The sequence below is a fragment of the Sparus aurata genome, chromosome 10 (assembly GCF_900880675.1).
Source record: "Sparus aurata chromosome 10, fSpaAur1.1, whole genome shotgun sequence".
Taxonomy (NCBI): domain Eukaryota; kingdom Metazoa; phylum Chordata; class Actinopteri; order Spariformes; family Sparidae; genus Sparus; species Sparus aurata.
This window is the reverse complement of record NC_044196.1, coordinates 12,958,204-12,980,400: the sequence shown is the minus strand read 5'-3', so window position 1 is coordinate 12,980,400 and position 22,197 is coordinate 12,958,204. Positions and strand designations below refer to the sequence as shown.

The 22,197-nt window shown below is 41.0% G+C and overlaps 1 protein-coding gene across 3 annotated transcripts in view; it reads right to left on the bottom strand.

Moving 5' to 3' along the window:
• nhsl2 (NHS-like 2) overlaps window positions 1-22,197 on the bottom strand; it is a 139,236-nt gene that overhangs the window by 48,719 nt on the left and 68,320 nt on the right. The window lies entirely within an intron of this gene.

Genomic DNA, 22,197 nt, shown 5'->3' with positions numbered 1-22,197 from the left:
GATTGTGGCATTAGGGAGAGAAAGAGGAACAAGGGAGGGAGGAGGAGAGAAGGAGGGATGACATTTAGAGGGAGGAGAAGGGAGGAATGGAGGCAGAAAGGAGGGACTTTGTGTGATTCGAGTAAAGGCTGGGAAAAAAAAAAGAAAGAAAGGGAAGGAGACGTCGGTCCCTGTCACTATCAAATCCTCCGAAACACAAGCAGACAATCAAAACAAATCATCCGGAGCGATCGCAAATGGCCATTCAACGCCGACATGAATGAGGTGTTGCTCTGAATCGACGCTGATGAAATAATTTGACACATAAAGCGGCTGATAATACGCGACTAACGAACGCAGGAAATCCCAACAGCTGCCCGACCGAGGTGTCGCGAGGAACACACAAACTTTCTGTCACCGTTATGAGTCGTGATGGTTCAACGACGTCAAGCCAGAGGTCGAGGACGAAGAAGAAACCTCTCGCGTCTGCAGTTTAGTAGGAAGTTCTCAACCAAAGTGAAAAACTCAGTGTTGATTATTAGTAATCCTGCAAAATTCAGAGTTCAAGGTCGAGTTCAAAAGTGCGGTCAAAGGCTTGTGCTCCAGCTCCAAGATAGGTCCATAACATGGTACTGTTTGCTTTTCTTCACACTGGTCCAAAGATGGGATGTATTAAGAAGAAACTAGGGAAAGTGTCAGAGGTCAGATCTCCCGCAAAACTTCTGCCCGTAGAGAAATGTGAGACCAGAGACCTCCGGATACAAAGTTCAGGATGTCATATCTCATCCTCCAGGGCTCCGGTGTCGAGCGCTAACTTCGGCGATTGCTCTGCTTGTGAGGAAGAACAGTATCTAAATGCACTCAAGTTTTCCAATCAGCCTCATGGTTTTGGATGCTGAGCTGAAGTCAACAAACAGCATTCTGATGTAGCTGTTGCTATTTTCAAGGTGTGCGTGGAGACTGAGTGGAGGGCAGTGGATATGGCATCCTCGTTTATTGTGCAGGAGAGCCAGTTTCTTAGTCATTAGGACTAGACACAGCAGTTTATAATGCACAGGGACGGTGGTGGCTATCTTGAGGCTTAAACGAGTAAAAACTGATTTAATAATGCGGCTCCTCTAGACTTCAGAAGAACCGTGCGCATCAGACTCAGTTATCCCAAAATGCAATGTGACGTGCAGTGAAGTAAGCAACCAAAACACTAGTTCCCTCTCGGGGAGATCTCCAAGATAACGGTTTGTAACATGTGAGCAAACACTTTTACTTCTGATACTTGTGGCATGTAATCCCCATCTGACTACTCTGAACAAACACCAGCAGGAACAGACGACCACACGAAAAGCAAGACTAGGGAAACTCAACAGCAGGAAGACGAAAATTGAACGGGAAAGTACCAAACCATCAGGAAATGGAAAACACAACAGATGACGTGACAATGACTGAACCAAAGACTGGACTTAAATACAAACTTAACAAACGAGGGAGATGAAGTCGGCTCAGGCTTGTGGCAGCTGGCCAATCAGAGCAGACTGGGCGTTTTAGGGGCGGGGCCTTAAAGAGACAGGCACTAAAACAGAGCATTCAGGTGGGGGATGAATAGAGGCGCTGCAGCAATGGACAATTTTTTAACCATTCAACCATGTAGTTTGTAGTTTTCTTTTAGAAGCCCAAAATAAAAGTATGTACCTGTCAGTGAGCACAATAGGGGACCTTTAGGTACCACTGGATTTCTTCCTCAACCACTGCAATAACAACTTTCTGATTTCCTTAGGAGACTGCACAAGTAAAATCAGTTCTAAAAATAAAGAGGACTAGATAATCTCTGCACACTCACATCAAGATATCATTAAAAACTTGGTGCAAACCCAAAAAAACAACCTCTGCAGTCTCTTTCTGTGGACGTCCACAACTTTTCTTCAGATAATGAGATTCCTCTGACTGAAATGTCAATCCCTGCTACGGAAAACAAAAGTCTTGAGCAAGACACTGACGCATCGACTCTGTAAACTTCAGATCCTCAGCTAAACATACTGTACTAAATATAAACGCAGACTCCAACATGCCGTGTAGGACGACTCTCTGAGGACAGAAACTATTTCTTGATTTTAAAGCACCTTGGAGACAAAAAAACGGTCCAAATATAAAGAACGCTGTGTTTCCAGACAGATAGACAGTTATTCTGCAGCGAATCCACCGGCACTATCACGTCTTGTTTGCTCTGAAGCAGCCGTCTCCTCGCTCCAAACCCAGCCGTACTGTATAGAATCACAATTTCACCCTCCCAGCTACCAGCTTCATCTTCTTAAGCTGCTTTCACACAATCGTCTCCCACCAGAGAGAGCTACTGTTTATGATACAGAAGTGCACGTCAGTTAGCATCAGCGGTGGAGGAGAGAACAAAGGCAATCATGCATGATTTATAACGTACTGTGGAGCCGACATATACTCTCAACCTGGAGCCGATGCTATTTTACTTTTTCATCATTTGGAGCCTTAAATGCGTTCATTTTTGAGCAAACCTTCAGTGCTTCCTTTGGCATTGTTTCTTTTCTGAAGCTAATCTGTGTTTACTGGATGTACACATTGTGTTGTGTCTCTCGCTGCGAGCTAAATATCCAATTAGGAGCTTGAGTTTGGGCTCACCCAGCGGATTATACCCCCTTTTTTTTTCACTTTTTAGTCTGCAGTATTTCAACGAGGGAAACAAACTTTTGCACCAACTGCACGTATTAGTTGTGACTGTTTCTTTGCTTCTTGGATACAAAATAACCTCAAACATGCATGTGAGATTTAACACGGCTTGCACTTCGGCATTTTGAGCAACTCTAGGGGATTGTGTAAAAAAAGGAACAAATCCTTTGTGCGTTGTGTTGGGAAACTAATGGGTCAAGCAACCAAAAAGTCAGATTTTCCAAAGGTTAAACCTTAATTGTGGCTACAGTACATGTTTCCCAACCTTTCCAACTTACAGCAAATGGAGAAAATGAGAAATCATCCAACCAATGAGTATTCTGAAGATTTGTAGGATTGAGTGCTCACTGGGAACATCTTTTCAAAACCGCTGGCATCCATTTAATATTGTTGCCAATCAAAAAGGACGCACGCCTAAAACCGCTCAGAGCGGAGTAAGTAACTAAACAAGGGACTGAAAAAATAAAATGTTCCAGCCTTAGTAAAAGGAAAGCACTTCAGGTTGTTTACAGCTACAGAGCAGCAGATGTTTCATGCTGCAAAAACATCAAGAAGAGCAAGTTAGAGAACCCTTTGTTGCTTGTTTGTGTTGGATAAATACACAAAAAAAATGTATAAATTTCAGTCACCTGTAACAAATGTCTGAGGGCCAACTTTAATTAGATTTTAGACAGATGCTAAACCAAAGTTGTTAACCAAGTGTGAACGATGGCACCAACCTTCAACCAGCCAAGTGACAGTTAAAAACATCTTGGCAGTTGATCACACGCACGCAAACTAAAGGTGTGTCTTTAAGTTACAGGTAAAGATATACTAATGCATTTTAAAACTGAGGTATCGGAACACATCCTCATACCTGTATAAGTGACTAGGTTGATTGCCAGTAACTCCAAAAATTACATATATCACCATTTCCAAAACAACTTGACCATTGCAGCGTACCGGCGACAGGTGTATCGGACCTTCGTCGTACACTGAAGGCACTGAAACTACTTGGTTAGTTTTGGGAAAACATTGTGGTTTGGATTTAAAGAACTGTCAGCTCTGCAACTTCTGTTACAAACGTACCTACGTTAGATAAATAACTTTATTAGTAATAAACTCACCATTGCAGATGAACGGACATCATCAGGATAACAACCATCTAGGTCAAGTGCGAAAGCCGCGTATGACAACCCATATTTATGTTATGTTAGTAGTAAGGCGACAACCTCTAGTATCAGAGGTAATTATTATGACCGCAAAGGAGGAAGTCAGGTAAAGTAGTATATAGAGTGACAATTTTGGATAGGGAGGCAGTCGGGAGGGTGGATGATTGGGATAAACAAGTGCAGGACTTTCATCCGGGAAAGCAAAGACATTAATTGCTTTTAAATATCAAGAAATTACTTTATGCATCTGTAAATTCTGGAGCAAAAACATCTTTGATGAAGTAAAGATGACTGCCATCAAAGCACCCTGGCTTCACAGTTGTTAAATCAACCGGAGTTGGAGAAGATGTGGGACTTTAACAAGCTAAATATATGATCTCGTGTGGGTGAGAGTGTGTATCTGTGTGTTGGTGTGAGTTGATAATATGTGCTTAAGTCACACAAGCCTCAGGAGTTTTGGGAAATCTGGCACAAATTACTGTTAATACACGATCTGGAGAGAGAGAGAGAGCGGGGGGAGAGTGTTAAGTACCTTAGTTACCGTCATACCTTTGAGACATCACTGTTTCTGTGACTGTGTGCTCAGAACTTCCCACTGTTCTCACCGCACATCAACACAGCGAGGAGTCGTCATCTATCTAACAAGGTTTTTCACAGACGGGAGGCCTCACAGGAGTCAGGCTTGACTCCAGAACACAACCACAACTGCAGCAGTGCAACGGCAGATCACACGGTGACGTTAGAAACCAACAGGAAGCATCGCAAAGCTGGATGTCTTCGGGATCATGAAGTGATTGGTCAAACCGAAATATAAGGACGAGACTGTGGACTTTGTGTCGGCGCTGTCAATGTCTCTACCTCAACACTGCAGTGTCTTTATCGGCCATGACAGCTGAGACATAAGAGGAAGACAACCTGCCATTTGACACAAACACCATAAAAGAAGACACGCTGTCACTTCATAAGGGAAAAATTCAAGGCACAGTGGCCATGATGTGCCAATCAGGAAGCCGGTTCACAGGGAAAAATGCTGCTTTTGAGTTGGATTGATGCTAGAAAATAGGACAATGATATGAAACTTCACACCACCACTGACGCACTAAAACAAGAGGGGGCTTCACAACAAAACACCAGCCTGGGAAAGATATTCAAAACATTTGGTTGAGTGATTATGCTGCCTTGGGCCTATTATGGACATCTAGCTGTGGTGGTGGATTAGCATTAGATACATATCCATGTCGGCAAACTTGTTAGCTACTTTTACATATGACATTGACTTAACACTAGAAATAAAAGGAAATAGCTGAGTAACAATGTGAGCAGTATTAACAGTTGGCTAACTTAACTATCAACTCAGTCTGAGCAGTGTTGACAGAAGCTTAGCTGTTAGCTAACCTAACTAGCGACTCAAAGTCTGTGTAGTAGGCTACTGACCGTGAATATGGCTAACCTATCTAGCAATCTAAAGTCTGGTTAGTATTGACAGGGGCTAAAAAGTGAGGTAACCTAGCTAACGACTCAAAATCTGCGCAATATTTACAGATGCTAAATGTTAGCCTAATTAGCTAGTAACTCCAGGTCTGAGCCCCTTGAAAATACATGCTAGCCTAGCCCCTCAGTCGGCTATCACAGTGATAAAAACCTTTAATATGAGATACAGGAAAACAACTGATTTGATGAGGAAAATATAAAAGTCAGTTAAAAATAGTCCAGTGTTTGTTCCGCTTGCTGAATAAGATCTCGACCTCAAGAAAACTGTAAAATCCTACAATGAGTTGGTCTGTTTTAACCTTTGTTTGACCAAATCGTACAGCTTGGGTCATGCTGATGTGATGGAGGATAAAACAAAGGTCATCACTGCTATTTTTAAAGCACGTATCAGTCTGTGACAGCATTGTGGTTGTGTTTTCTCTGAGGACGTGCTGACCTCGAAATACTCTCGAACCTGGGAGCTGATGGCACAGACTGTTTTGACGGATGCTGGAGACAGAGGAGTCTTCAGGGATGCTAGTTCCCTTTGAGGTTAACAATTAATTCCTGATTAAAAGTTGAACAGCTGCCACACACAGACACCAACACATTCACACAGAGCACATCCCGTCTTCTTCCTCGGCGGAGATGTCTCTCTGTTTCCCTCCTCCCTTATGTAACCGCGGTGACACGAAAAGCAAGGAAGATGGAGGGATTGGATGGAGGAGAGACACAAGCCTCTGGGCATCACCGGGCAGATTTAGTGAAGAAAAAATCTCCACAGTCCCTTTTTCAGCAAAGGGAAAAGATGGATTCTGGAGAGAAATGCACAGCGGTGACGGGATGGGTCGTGTTCAGAGGAGAAGCGTGAACATGAATGTCAAGTTGAAGATCACAGGTTCAATCAGCCAAAAGGTGGCACGCATGTTCTGGGTCGTTTCCTGTTCACTTTCTGTTGAGCTAATTGGCAAAACTCCTGTGAGGAAGATTCAGTATTTCGTCATCACAATCATTTGGGCACGATAAGTTAATAGTAGTAGTGTCAAGAAGCTCATCTTGGCTTATCAACACGGCAGCGGAGCCTTGTGTTGTTTGTGTCCAAAACCTCAGATGGAAGAAGTTTTTTATTGGCAGGACGGAAGCAAAACCACCAACAGATGGGAGTCCCTATTCTTAATTTCCACCTACGAAGGTCTGATTCAGATGTAGGCAAGAAGGGTTTTTCAGGTCACCGGAATACAATATGGGCAGTTAATGTTTCTGCAAACCACAGTAATGTCCAGGGTTGACATTTGCACCAAACGTGGCATATCACGTTCACATTATACGCTTATTAGCCACCTGTCGCAGCAGGAGATGGAGGAGAAGGTTGTGGAGCTGAGCCAAAGAGGCTGCCAAACGGCCAACCGCAGTTCAAGTCACACCAGTGGATATTTTTAAAGACACCCTAAGACATTTTTAGCCCTTTTAGTGGGGGAGAAACTGGGGTTTTTTTAAGGAGCCATTGAGACATTTCCATCTGTTTTTGTCAGCTCAACCCAACAGGATGAGGCAGATGGTGTCCAACCATCGAATCCGGTTCTGCTCGAGGTTTCTGCCTGTTAAAGGCAATCTTTCCTCGCCACTGTCGCCAAGTGCTTCCTCATGGAGGAAAAGTTGTGACTCTTTAAATAACTTAATCAAGGAGTGTGATCTATACCTACTTAATTTGGAAATTGTCACAAGATGACGTTTGTTGTGAATTGGCCTTACACAAATTAAGATTGATTGCGGAGACACAAAACAGGTGTATAGGTCAAGCCATGATGTTTTCTGAGCCATAACCAAGTGTTTTTTGCGCGTAAACTTAACCAGAGCATAAGCACAGCATTATGACAAGACAGAAGCCGAAAATTGGACCAAAAAAAAACGTCAAATTGTGACATAAAGAAACATCCAGTTTTAACTTATCTGTGGTTTTGCAGAGACATACCTAGCCTACAACTATTCTGGTGATTGGGTTGCTTTTTATAGAAGAAAGATAATTTGTTGACATTTGTAAATCAAGACTCAATAGTCCACCAGTGGCTTTACTTTTTGTGCTTAATCAAAAATTGAATCAAATTGTGAGCTTGAAACCAATGATTTCATCTGCTGACAAAACATTTTAGCCACATTTCTTCCATGATTTTAGTCCATTGTTTTATTCATAAACCAACTTTTTCTCCCCAACCATATCCAAACCTTTAACAGAGATATTCTAAGGTTTCTTGGGGTAATTCCACTCATGGTTTTGTTTTAATGTTTAGTTTTAACGGTAGATGAAAACCCATCCAGTCCCAAATTTTGCCCGGTGATGACACAATGTGCCCACTGACCTTCTCTAATATTGAACACAGGGAAAGAAGGAGCGACTCGGTGAGGTGAGACAGGATTGAAACACACAACAGCTGACGCAGAGAAAACACAGGAGTGATACTTCTGCTGCCGCCCACTCTTACACCCAGGAGAGAGATGACATGAGGACATGAAAACACACACAAAGGCAGGAAACTTCTCTATACTGTATCATGTCTATGATACACACAGACAAAGCTCGCATGTACTTACAGTACACACAAACGCAGAAAACACACAAAAAGTTATGTACACCCACTCAGTAGTGACACACACATGCACTCGACACAAATGCATTAGGGAGGTGTTATGAGAAGTTATTTTTCTCTGAGGCCTATTACTAATTCATTCCCCTCTGTGTGAGTGGGAGTGTTAGCAGGGAGGGCACAGATTTAGACAAGCTGTTATCACCGGACACACACACACACACACACACACACACACACACACACACATACACAAACACACACACACAAACACACAGATGAATGGATACCATCGTTCATATTTTATCATTTTATCACCCACACTGATAAAAATAAATCTGCGCATCTTCCACACTCTGCTGAGGAAATGTAAAGCGGTTGATAGGCCGGGAGCTCGTACTGACCTGTGTGTGTGTGTGTGTGTGTGTATTTGTGAATGGCAGTCTTATGAGCCACCGTTAGCATTGGCTCGGTGCTCGGCAGCCTCGTTTATGTTTGTCTTAAATGACGCTGTCGCTGCGCACCGGCTAAAAACAAAGTGTGTGTTTGTGTGTGTGAGTGTGTGTGTTTGTGTGAGAGAGAGAGAGAATGTATATGTGTGTGTTTTGTCCCAGTCAGTATAAAACTGGCTGTAAAATAGATTTACTGACTTCACCGAGACCCAATCCGAACACTAGGCGCCCTTCTGGGTGTCGTTATCAAAATGAACCAGGCGTCCTGCACGGAGACATTATCCATGCTGACCTTTGTTGTAACGACGGAGTAACAACAAAGGTCGATGCAGATATTATGACTGACCTCCGAGTCTCTTTGCTATCTAGGTAATAAAGGACCGGAGCGTTCAACTCTGTGGAACTACAGAAAATACATTAAAAGAAAAGATTCTCCAGGTTTAAGTTCATCTATCATCTGACTCTAATGTTTGCTCACACTTATACTCTTCTTTACCTGCTATATGTTGTGGTGTCTCTGGGGATCATCAGCATATCGCTGTTTTATAGATGTGTCTTGTTTATAAATGTTATATTTTTCCACGATTTATCCCTAGTTATGTTATGTCATGTTATGTTATGTTATATTGACTTGCGTTATATTAAGTTACATGTTAAATTAAGCTACACATAAAGGTAAGTTACATGTTAAGTTGAAAGTTGAGTTGAGTTGAGCTGAGCTGAGTGGAGTTTAGTTTAGTTTAGTTTAGTTAAGGTAAGTTACACATTATGTTAAGTTAAGTTCATTTAAGTAAAACGGTTATGTTTAGTTAAGTAAAGTAAAGTAAAGTTAAATTAAATCAAACGTTAAGTTAAATTGAGTTGAGTTAAGTTGTTGTTTGGGTAAACAGATACCCCTCATAAACCTAAGAATTTATAAGATTGACAACTGCAAATTGTTGTTTAGTAGATGTGTTCTTTCATGAATTTTAAATTCTTCCAAGAATTATCTCAATATTATTAAAATTATATTTTATTTTAAAATCATATAAAGATTTTCAGATTGTATCATATATATTGTAACCCCGTAATTTTTGGTATTACTTAATGTACGTCTAATGCCGCAATACTTATTTATTTCCAACTTAATTAAGTCCTATGGTTGGACATGAGAGGCTTCTTCTTTTCAGGTTGTCAAATTAAATTGTGGGAAATGTAGGAGTTTACTTACTGGAGCTTAAATTGAATTTGAGTTGAACTTTATTTACAACATCATTCCTTTATGATCAGAAAAAAACTGCAACTTAGCTACAATACTATTGTGGAGCTGTGTCATGGTCATGGGAATGTGGTCTGTCGTGTTACATGTGACTCGTTGAATTGTGAGCGGAAGTTGAAAAATCAAGATACAGACAATATTCCACAGATTATTGTGATATAAAAGTTAAACTGACCTCCCATCTTTACTCATGAGCTCGAGTAAACATCCAAACCAGTGGGAAGAAATTTAATTAAGTAAAACTGAGGCTTGATAAGACACCAGAATAGCACACGGCGACCTTTGAATGCTCCCAGTCCCAATCTGAGTCACACCCGTCGTATAAATCTGCACAAACTCGTATCAATTACCACTTTTTCGTGACTCTGCCTGTGCCAGAGCGGCCCACTCTCCCTGGTGGCCAAATGAGCAATTAGCCGAGTGTGAATCAGAGGTGTTGCAGCGGGAAAGGTAAACAGGAAGCCGGGGGTTCCTTCCGATGATGGACCGGTGCTGACGCATGCCGAGTGTGAGGAGTGTGTGTTCAGATTTTTAGCACAACTGGTCCATTTTCTCAGGAGATCTGTAACTGGAGACGTTATCTGTGCCGTGATGTCTGATCACAAGTCTATGTATTTACTATTAATAAACATTAATAGCGGGATTCAACATTTACACACACATTAATTTAGTATTTACTGCTGTGTTGTACCTGATTTTGGTCCAGTATCTAGCCCTAGTATGGTCCTATGTTGTGTTTTCAGCCCTGGTTAGGATAAGTACATGCAGGTGCAGCCTCTGACTGCAGCGCCTCATCTCTCCTCTGCAGCTCAGTGCTGCCCCCTGCAGGACAAGCAGGTCTAAAGCACAAAGACAGTGAGAAAAACACAAACTGCAGCAATTATTTATGTGCTCGGTTTTTCCGCGATGATGCAGAAGAGAACGTGTTGAATTCTAATCCTGGTTCTGTTTCTGTTAAATCGAACCGAGGGGGGAATTAAAGATGTACTGGAGACTGAAGCATTTACATATCACACAGTGTGTTCATGTTCATCACAGTGTACTGGGTAATGTCTTCTGGATTTGTATCCTCTTTATCCACCAATTGAAAACACACTCAATATACGGTCACATGTAGGAATAAGCAAGCTATCTGAGGCTTTAATACGACTTTATGACGGTATAACGAGACGTGGATTCTTGAAATTAGAGATTTCTTTGCTGCAGTCGGTTATATTAAACTGAACATCATCTTGCCAAACAAGCAATTTGAAGACGTCACCTCGGGCTCAGGAGACGACATTTATCTGTGCTTTCTTACTTCACGTTCAGTTTGAGTTTTACATTTTCACTATCAGGACTATTTTTAAGGCTTTAATTTCCAAATACAGACGCTGATTCGATACCCGCCAGAAAAACTATTTTCCAGGGAACCTCAGTATGTTTTTTTTCTCCAAATTCACTCAGCACTAGTAGATAAAGATAAATGTGTATTTGTACGGGTATATACAGGCAACATATGTCAACGAGGCTAGATTTGTGCCTGGAGACGTTGGCTTGTTACTTGGCAGATTATTCAATTATAAAAACAGTCATTAGTTGCATTAAAATTACACCAACAGGCAATAAATGACTAAACAAGATAAAGGTTTTCTAATTTAAAAGCAGAGTTGTCAACACAAATCTGATACTATTGTCACGTTAGCTCGATGCTAATAGCACAATATCTGTACATACATTTATTAAAAACTAAATGTTCAGGGTCCTCAGTGTATTCAAAGACTTGATGAGCAGTTTGCGAGACGGCTTATTATTAATGGACGGGTGTGTCTCTGGAGTCTCAAGCAATCAAGACGAATGTGAGCACGCAAACACGCACACATTAACTAAAAGGGTGTGTATTCCCTGCACTCTACACTGAGACCTGGCTGTCTGCAGTTATTAGACCGTGGAAGTAATTTACAGTGACATGAGCCACAATTCATCCTCGCCCTCCCTCCTCTCCCTCGTTTATCCTCCTCCTCCCCCCTTTCTCTAAATCACTTTCCTCTGCCGCTCCACGTCTCGCCTGATTTCATCCTTTATTCCCCCAAATCACACACGCAAAGTTCCCCTCCTTCCTCCATCTTCTCCTTCCCCTCGTCGGACACTTTATTCCCCCTCCGGAGCTTCTTCTGTCGCATCTCCTTCATTACACAAACACACACAGACTCACAAAATAAGAGACAAAACGAGAGGGAGGAGTAATGGAAGCGAGTGTAATGAGGAGACCGTGGAGAATAAGCCCGACAGAACCGAGCAAAATCAAACAGAACCGTCGTCGTCGTGACAAATGGTCATTTTGTTGGCAGGTTTTGTACATATGTGAGAGTGTGTGTGGGTATTTATTACTCTTGTCATGGTTTCTTTCTCGTCACGATACAAAAAGATACGATCTTTGCCGATATCACAAAGTCTGCCACTGATATATGACTCTGCTCCAGCTGCCAACCATCTACAGATTAGACATATTTAAGGTTTTGTTTAGATTTATTTTGTTTAGAAATCTGAGGGGGAAAAAACAATGAGTGTGTCTTAATCATAAGTAACAAGTGCTCCAGAAGAAAAAAGTAAATAAATAATTGAAGAAAAACGCAAAATAACGCAAATTATTTTCTACTTTTTGCCATAAAAGAAAAAAAAAATGGCACACAAATCAATTTAAATTAAACAAAAGTTGTTAATTATAATAATCAACAAGGCAAAAGAAGCTTTTTATGTGAGTCAGCATGATTAGCTCGAGCCTGTAGCATATATTAGCCTACCCGCTAGCCGACCTATTCATCTTCTCATGGCTCATAGCTTTTATTTATACTGTACTTATTCCCGGGTGGTTTAAGAGCACACTGTGACATCGTGAGTCACTCCTGATGCAAACTTATTTTTTTCTGTTGTCATTTTCAGTCAAAGCTGTGACACTTGAAGGTCCTATTTGTGGGAAAAGTTTATTTTTGGGTCTCATTCCTAACTAAAAAATCAACTTTTCTTGCAAACAGGACAGTGAAAGACAATAAAACACTGTGGTCAGACCTGTGTGATGTTTCTGTAGTGATGAATTAATTGCTTTGCTGCTGTCTTTGCATGTCAGACTATCTGCTCGTCTCAAAACATTCTGTAGTCTGCGGCCCAACAGGTCAATTAGGTCTCCAGACTAACATTAACGAAAGTGTTGATGACGTCATCAAACGAGCAGTATTATTCTCAGGAATTATTGTAGACAAACATTGTGATTGGTTCTATATTTTTAAACAGAGCAGCTAATATTCCCGTAGCAGACAGATGTGCAATGAGAATTTCAAAATAAAAGCATATCTTAAAGGTGTTGATATGGATCTATGTCCCCATAGGCTTCCAGGAAATGAGTGTAAGTCAGCGTAATGAGATGGGAAGTGATGCTCCCACGTCACGTCTGTGTGTGTGTGTGTGTGTGTGTGTGTGTCGGGGCCTAATTGAGGCGCCGCATGCGTTCAGCCATGTTTGCTAACACGGACAAAGATCCAATTTTATGCTAATTACTGACGCAGAGATTTGCGTCACTTCGATTGTGATGGTCGGACGGACGAGGAGGCTGTTAACGTGACTCAGTCCAGGGAGCGCACACACACAGACACACACACACACACACACAGACACACAGACAGCGGCCGACTCCTCTCCAAAAATGTCAATGTCTGTATTTTTGGATCTGATAACCGTTATTTTCAATACGCGCTCTTATTATGCCGCCGTTGCTGTGGATACAGGCGAATCAAGCTGGCAGGAAACTGCAGTGCCACGTGTGTTTCACGCAGACACACACACACACACACTGATAGATACAAGCATGAATGACTAAGCATTTCAGTCACACACTCAGCTATATGTCGGGTTTTAAAACTCTTTTGATTTCATGACTGAATAAAGTAAACACACTGTTTTACTTTGTTTATATGTGGCGGACCCTGCCACCTTTCTAGCCTCAAATAGTGTTCTGGGACCTATTTTCCTCTGACAACAGCTTGATTATTCACTTATGTAGAAAGTTTGTATCAAACAATAAGTCAATAATGTGGATATTTTATGCTAATTATATGTAAAACTGTTTTATGCTTATTTACCAACATTTTGCATCCACTGACTATAAATTCTCCTCCCGTATTTAACCACATTTATGCAAACAAAATGTCAGACAGCTGCTGTTTCTGATGGTAAAATAGTTTCTGCTGCAGCCCTTCGACCACCACTAAGCTCCACCAAAGCTCTTCCTAAAAACCACAAATTATTGAATGAAGTTCTGTTACTGCAGGTACTGGCGTCAAGGTGACTCTTTACAGCATATTAAAAAGTAAATGAATTTATCTGAACACAACGGAGCAGTTAGCCGGAGAAAAACTGTGTCAAGGACGGATGAATGAACATCCAGAGTTTAATGAAAGGCTGATATCGACACCGGCCGATTCATGACGTCGATGGTTTGATTGTCCCAAAGAAATCATCTGTTTTCTCTGCACAACAGTCAAAGGTGTTGAGCTCCGAGTCACTGATGAAACACAGCACAACTGATCAATGTCAGAGTTTAAACGTCCGATCACAGCCGCGTCTGATTGAGACCATTTCACTCCACCTCTCTGAAATCTGTTGTGACACGCAGCTCTTATTAATTACTGCTAAACGAACGCATAATGTGATCGATCAATCACCATCGCCTCAGATCCCGCCTCGCGGTCAATCAGCTTAATAGCGAGGGCGTGTGCGGCCTTTCGTCCTGTGATGTGCGATCTGCTCTTTGTGTTTGAAGGCTCCAACGCCGCCACAGTTAATCCTTCTCCCCTTCGCCGTCGGGCCCCAACAAAAAAAACACATCACTTCTAGCCATGTGTGTAATGCGATGTGACACACACCTACAGTAGGCAGCATGCAAACGAGGGATGGGAGTTTGATGTTTTCCAGCCGCCTCCAGGTAACAGTCACAAACAGTGAAAGATGAAGGACGGCGAACGAAATGCCAAAACAAACTTAGAGACAAAAACTCTGAAAAGTGGAAAATATAAATTTTTCAGGAGGAGCAGCTGTTTACAGGTTAACGGACAGTCAAGTCTGAGGTCTCAGTCAAGGTAACCCCAAACTATACAGCTGCTATCTGCATTTAAATGAGGCGTTTAAAGGGACAGTTCACCCAAAACATAACAATTCAGTCATTATCTCCTCAGACTCATGCTGATGGAGAGTCAGGTTTCAACTTTTGCAGCCCAAAAAAACATTTCTGGAGGTTCACAGCAAAACAAGTAGCTTGGGACTTGTATCAAAATGTAAAAACAAATAAAAAAGAAAACAAAAAATTCTACAGAAGCCCGAAGACGGTGAATTGATCTGAAAAAGCGCTCTTTACAACCTCATTTAAAGGTCCAATGTGTAAGAATTTTTGTCAGAAATGTTCAAAAAACATGTTATGACATCTGTGTATTGTGTTGCTGAGATGTATAATGAAGCTAGCATGCTAACCAGCTAGCTCAGGCACCACCCGGTCCAAAATCTCCCGTGTTAGCACCTCGCTCTAAGTCCGGATCACTAGCTGTACAGCTAACTGTGCTAACCAGCTAAAAGTAGCGAGAGTTTTGCAGCAGTTAGCGGTAACTCAAGTGATACGCTGCCCCCTGTTTGTTTACATGTGGATTTGAAACGTGGCTAATTTTGACAAACTAGACCTTTAAGATGAAATCTTCAGTGTAGCTGCTAAGCTAACAGCATTAGCGGTTATATCTTTTAGAAATTAATTTGGAACTTGGAGCCATTTTGTGTTTTTTGCAGTTGTTATTTACGTTTTAAATCATGTTTCAATCTACTTCAGTTGTTCAGGTGAACGCTTCAGTGCTGTTTTGCTGTGAAGCTCCAGAATTGTTTTCCAGAAAAAAGAGATAAAGACTGAATTTTCCTTTTTGGGCGAACTGTTCCTTTATGTATATGGAGGACTGATTCTGCCAAAATCAGAAAATAAATAAAGAAATGTATAAATGGCTCAATAAATACATGAATATGTAATTAAATTAAACTAAATAGAAATAAATGTAGCCATTAATTTTGTACAATGTGACATAATAGTTTATATATTTTCCTTATGCTTTTATGTACTTTCCCAATTAATTTTCATTTTATTCATTTGTTTATTCATTGTATATCTTATTGATTTATTCCTGTATTAGTTTTTTTTTGTTTCGTTATATATATAAACTATTTTAATGAAATTCTTTTTTTTATTGAATGATTTATGAAATTCTTTTAAATTAAATACATTTTATTTATTAATGACCATTTGCATTTTCATGTATATATTTCCACAAAAACATATATTCCTGTATTTCTTACAGTTCCGTGTGCATGTCTCCCTCCTTATGCAAATGAGGTGGGTGTCTCTCAGAGCCAATCACAGCCCAGTAGAGCTGCATATCATTTCTTGTGCATTGTGGCAGCTTCAGTCCTCCGTATGTTTCAGGCTTGAGGGGACTCATTTAATCGATGCAGTTGCACTCGGCTGCTCCCCAGAGTGAAAAAGTGCAACTGTATAAATGCAAAGCGAGCCTCACGTCCGCCTGCTGCTCCTGCATGAATAACAGTTTAAACACCGACTGTTGGAGTAAACAAATCCAGATTGGTTCAGTGTGCTGATATGCCAGGAACATGGAGCGGAATAACTTATGACCACGATGATCTAATGTGTAATCCTGCCAATGAATGAGTCATTATCAGATCCACCTTTTAAAGCAGTCGCATGTCCATGTTTCCCAGAGCAGGATTCCTAATCTGCGATGTCATTCATTCTCCTGCCGGCTGTGTACGAGCATCTGACATCCCGACCCAAATATGAGCTTTATCTTAATTTGCGCTCGTCTGCGAAACTACTAAATCCCCTCAGATCCCCTTAAAACTCTCCTTCGGTGATAATCTCACATCATTTAGGTGGAAACGAGGTCAGCAGCAGCAGCAGACGTGGTGCTGTACCGGCTGTTTGAAGGTGCCGCGTGGAGCGTTTAACAACAACAACAACAAATTAGTAAGACATCAAGCTGAGGCACGGCGATGATTAGCATGAATAAATGAGATGATCAGGCTGCACCTTTGAAAAACATTTTACGGAGGGAAATCTGCTGGATTAAGACTTTGCCCTTTAACCAGTGGTGGAATGTAACTAACTACATTTACTCGAGTACTTGAGTTTGTTATTCCCATGCCCTGTTCTACTTTGTTACAAATTACTGTCATTGTTTGGGATTGTAGTTTTGACATTTCCTGTTTTATTTTGTAGGTTTGTCTTTGTGTCATGTTCTGTTTTACACTTCCTGTCTTTGTTTTACACTTTCCCACTTTTTTGACTATCTTCTCTTTATCTGTTTCCCACTCTTCTGTGGTTTGTACTAGTTTGTATTTGCCTTTTTTTGTGGATTTCAGCAATATGTCAATAAATCTTGCTTTTGTTTGTTATTTTCAACCTGTTTAGCACACTTACCAGCCAGCACCGGCCCATCCCGGTCCAAAGCTCAGATGAAAGAGGTGTAACACAACCAACACTTCATCAGTGCTTTAAACTCCCAGTCTGGACTACTAGCTGCACAGCTAACTAGCCAACTGCAGCCATAGTTCACTCTGTTGATATGCTGGCCCCCATTTGTCTGGAGTGAATTCAATATTGCACATTTAACTTTACAAAATGTTTTTTAAGCAAAAACACCAAACAGAGCTGGTTCCAGCATCTCAAATTACAGAATTTGCGGCTTTTTCCATTTAATCAGTTTTGTATTGTTTAAATAATTTAGATTTAGGACTATTTTGACAAAATAAGTATTGTGAAGGTGTCCTTTAAGACTTTTGTTTGTTTTACACAGAAAACAACTAATCAAATAATTGCCAAGAATATCTAATAACTTAATCAACTACAACAATAAAATCCAGAATTAGTCTTTTGACCCCTTCGATGTGCTTGAACTGACTTCAAACGAAGTGTATGCTAACACTTTTAGCGTAGCAGCTACATTGAAGATTTCAGCTTCAAGAGGCTGTTGGTAAAGTCTTTTCAAACCAATTTGGGACCTCTGGGCTTCCATAGACATCAGGTGAACTGTATGTTTTTCCTTTCAGGTTGTTTCTCTACATTCTCTACAAAACAACTACCCATCCACTTCAACGCTGTTTTGCTGTGCAGCTCCAGAAGTGTTTCGTGGACTATGAAACTTCACCCCTCAGCATGAGTAGGAGAGTTTTGTTTACATTTTTTTTTGGGTGGACTGTTCCTTTAACTGAAATCAGTCTCCTCCCTCAGGCCTCTCTGTAACTTCAACACACTCCACTAACTCATGTCAAGACTGTGAGGATGGACCGTGTGTCACCTCGCAGAGACTGCAGCTGTAAATCCACACACATACACACACACACACACACACACACACACACACACCGAGTCACTGATTATTTATCAGAGTGATTGATAACCCACACACACACGCTGCAGATATCACTGGGCAACGCTGACTCAGCTACTTCAACCAGAGGTCAGCAAGTTTTTTCTTTGTGTGTGTGTGAAGCCGAGGGAGAGTTTGTATCCGTGTGTCCCGCCTCTCGCCCCAGAGGAAGAGACTGCGGCAAAGAGACAGGAAGTGATGTCACAGGTCCGCCAAGGTCAACGGCCGCACACACATTCCTCATCACGACCCGGCCCTGTTCACATTCTGGCAAGGTCGCTCTGCGTGACCTATTGACCCCCATCAGTGGAGGTTGGTGCACACTCGTCCTGCAGCGGTCCATCAATCTCTCAAACACACACACACACACACACACACACACACACACACACACTGACCCCTGTAGTAAATACACATGCCCTGCTGCTGGGACACAGATGGTCCAAGGTGTACTGTACACACACACACACACACACACACACACACACACACTCAGAACATCTGTCAACATCCAGGCGTATCACATCTGCAGTGACTCACTCTGATACACAAAGTTTCAAAATAAAAGTGTGAAAAGACCCACTGGATGGAAACAGTTTGTAGATTCATCACTTCTTCACTAATATTAATAATGCGTTATAATAAAAATCAAAACTTGTTATTCCCCTTATGTCTGTAATACATTATGAGGCATTGTGAACATACTGTTTAAGTGTTAAAATGCTTCTATAGCTCTGTATTAACACAATTATAAGCACTTATCATAATGTTGCAATAATAATTATTTTTGTAAAGCATTGTAAACATTCATACACGCTTATAACTGGAACTATACAGCTTAACAATATGTTAATAATGCATTATAACACATTAGAAACAGACTTATTATGCTTTATAACGCTCTCATTATTAGATAATTAACACAACAATGTCTATAATGCATTAAAATGCGTTATGAACATACTGATAAAGTCTTAAAATGTGTCTATAGCTCTATATTAACATAATTATAAGCACTTATCATGATGTTGATGTCTATAATACATTATAGACATACTATAATGTATCATAATGCACCCATAGTGCTTTATAAAACAGTTTTAAATCAGTTGTCATGATACTTCATCATAATAGTCGGAGTGCATTGAGATGTTTTGTATCTCTAAATGAAAATTGAGTGACTTTTAACCGGGAAATGTTGAAATTCTGTCATAACATTTGGAAGTATTTCATGTTATTGTTCAGTCCCTCCCTCACTCAGGCTGTGTCAAAAAGTATTGATACTTCATTGTCAGTTGTGTTTTTACAGATACACATAATATAAACAAACATTGTGGTTGCAACGATTCAAATATTTACTTATCAGGGCATTTACAGTTAAAAAAAGACAAATCAAAGTTGTCAGGACAAAGGTAAAAACTGTCAAAAGTATATTAAATGTGTCTTTGATATACAGGTACGAAGATCCCAGCTGGTCAAGTGTGTTTATCAGGATGATGCAGAGTGATTTGTGATTATTAGCTCCATTTGTTTAGCGAGCAGGAAATAGAAGGAGAGCTGCTTCCTGTCAAATTCTCCTCGGAGACAATGGCTCCTGGAAGTAATCTGACCGAGGCAGGACGGTCCTCCAGGGCCAATATGTGTTTGTAAATGGAGGTGGTCTGTGCAACATCAACACACACACACACACACACACACACACACACACACACACACACACTGCCACAGTGTGGGAATAATCCTAAATGAAAGGCAGGATGAGAGAAAACAGACTCTGCATGAGCGGCGTTGGATGTGAGTCACAATGGGAGCTGGTGTCGGTCTCTGGGTGCCGGTGGGGCTTGTAGTTCACAGTCAGACGAGGTGAGCTCTATCAAAGCCGGCTGGAACTACAGGAAGTGATGCCAGAGCACATCTGAGGGGCCTGGCAGCTGGTGATAAGGTGTCCGTGGGGACTGCAGGAAGAGCAGCTCTGGATCTGCAGCTCTAGCACCAACAACACCATCATCATAACAGCTATTATCATTAATTGGCAGCCGCTGTTAATACGTGTATTGGGAGAAAACACTCGCTCACAGTGATGGAAAGTAGATTTCAACCAGTGTATCTCTGAGCAGACTGAAGATGATCAGTCAAAACTCAAGATTAAACACAAAAATGCCACACAGTGTGGAAAACCCTCGCAGATGCACACAAAATGCGAGTGTGTTATGTGGAAATTAGATATCGCAGCCGGAGCTGGATTACATTTTGTTGAATGGCGGGAGGCCAAAACACAAAAAGCACAGTGCGTCTCTTCCCATTACAGCTCGTCCTCACTCCCTGGTGGAGCAGTCAACAACATGCAGTATTAAAAGCAGCAAAGTGTTGTCGAGCATGAAATGTTAAATCTACATCGTGTTTCTCTGTGTCGTTGTGTTTAAAAAGACGAACCTCACTTCTGTGTGTGACGGCGGGCTGTGTGAGGCGTTTTACAGTTTTGTCGTGTTGTGTTCCAGAGCAGCAATCTCAGAGGGGAAAAAAGAGTTGTGTAACTACTATATTACATATTGATGATGTGTTATTACATGCCTATAGTGCTGTTACGGTGCCATTAGCTACAATGTATGTGTTATAAGTTTCTTGTACTTGTAAACAATCATAAATATTCAGAACGCTTTATGACAACAATAGAAACACACTGTGTTGACTAAAACATAGAGATTGTGTGACTGTCAACTAGTTAATCGATCAACGATACGACCGCCAAAGTAAAATAAATGTATGGGAAACACACAGTCGAGGTTTAAAGTGCTCACGGTGGCCATGTTGGCTACCCCCAAATAATTCATTATTTCAAAATAAAGCTACTAAAGTTGACTGCCAGATATTCCTGTAGTTTCTCTAATCAGAATATACTGAATATCGCAGCAAAAGCAACATATTGGAATATCCATTCTTTTTTATATTGCGCATTAAACCTTGCAGTTTTAAAAAAATAAATAAATAAATAAAATAAAAACAAGCACATTTAATGGAAATGCACCATTGCAATTTTGCTGCCAATTCTTTTTTAAGAAGTATACTTGATATCACACACAAACGTTTGCATTTTTACTTTTAAAATACTTTTGTTCAAACAAGTTTCAAAATAAAGTGCTCTGTCATAGGACATAGATTATATTTTGTGCATATTAACAACATCCAACTTAAAATTAATTGCATTATATTCCACGTTATCAAATATGTTGTAGCCTTTAGTGAAATGGTCTTAGTGAATTGAAAGTTTCCCCTGATATACATTTACCCAGTGAATACTGGTATTCTGGACTCTTATTGTGAAAGGTAAAACGTCTGTCTATAGCGCTGCATGTGTGCCAGTTAAAGAGCTACAGGCAGGAGGTCATTAGCCTAGCTTAACGATGAGAAGCAGGGCAGAAAATAGTCGGCATAACTTCTTCTAAAGTTAAAAAAAACCAGCTAAAAACATATTTAATGCTCTTTAACTGTCATGACGTAGCTGTTATTTGTAGTTTTACGTGAGTAGCAGGCTAAGCTAGGCTAATCACAGCTGTCTCTAGTGTCATGATTAGCCATGACAGAGGCAGTGATGCTCTAAGTCTTAGCATGGAAGCGAATGTCTGCTGGTTAATCAATGACATAAAACTAATTACAAAGCTGAATGAGCCTGTTGGGGGTGAGAATGAGATGTTGTAGGGCCACAAGAAACACACACACACACACACACACACATACACACACACACACATGCTCACACACGCACACACACACACACACTCACTGATATGGCGCCAAAACACTGGAGGGAAAGTCACTCGCGGGTCAAAACCATCATTTACACGCTCATTTCATTTAGATTTCCCAACACACACACACACGGTCCAGTATGCAAACATTACAGGCGAGGCACCGGAGGAGTTCAAACATCCGGCTACCATGTGAGGGTGAAACAGAGGACGAGGAAGACGTTCTACCTGCAGCAGAGGATTTATCGCACCTGCCGAGTGTCTACCTCGTTATCTCCCAGGAAATCACCTCCTCTTTCTTTCTATTGTTTCCTCTGTAACCTTAAAGTGAAGCTCCGTCCTCCTCCACTCAATGTTACAATCCTTACAAACTGGATTTCACTCTTCCTCTTCTTCTTCACTTCCTCTCTTTCCCGCCCTC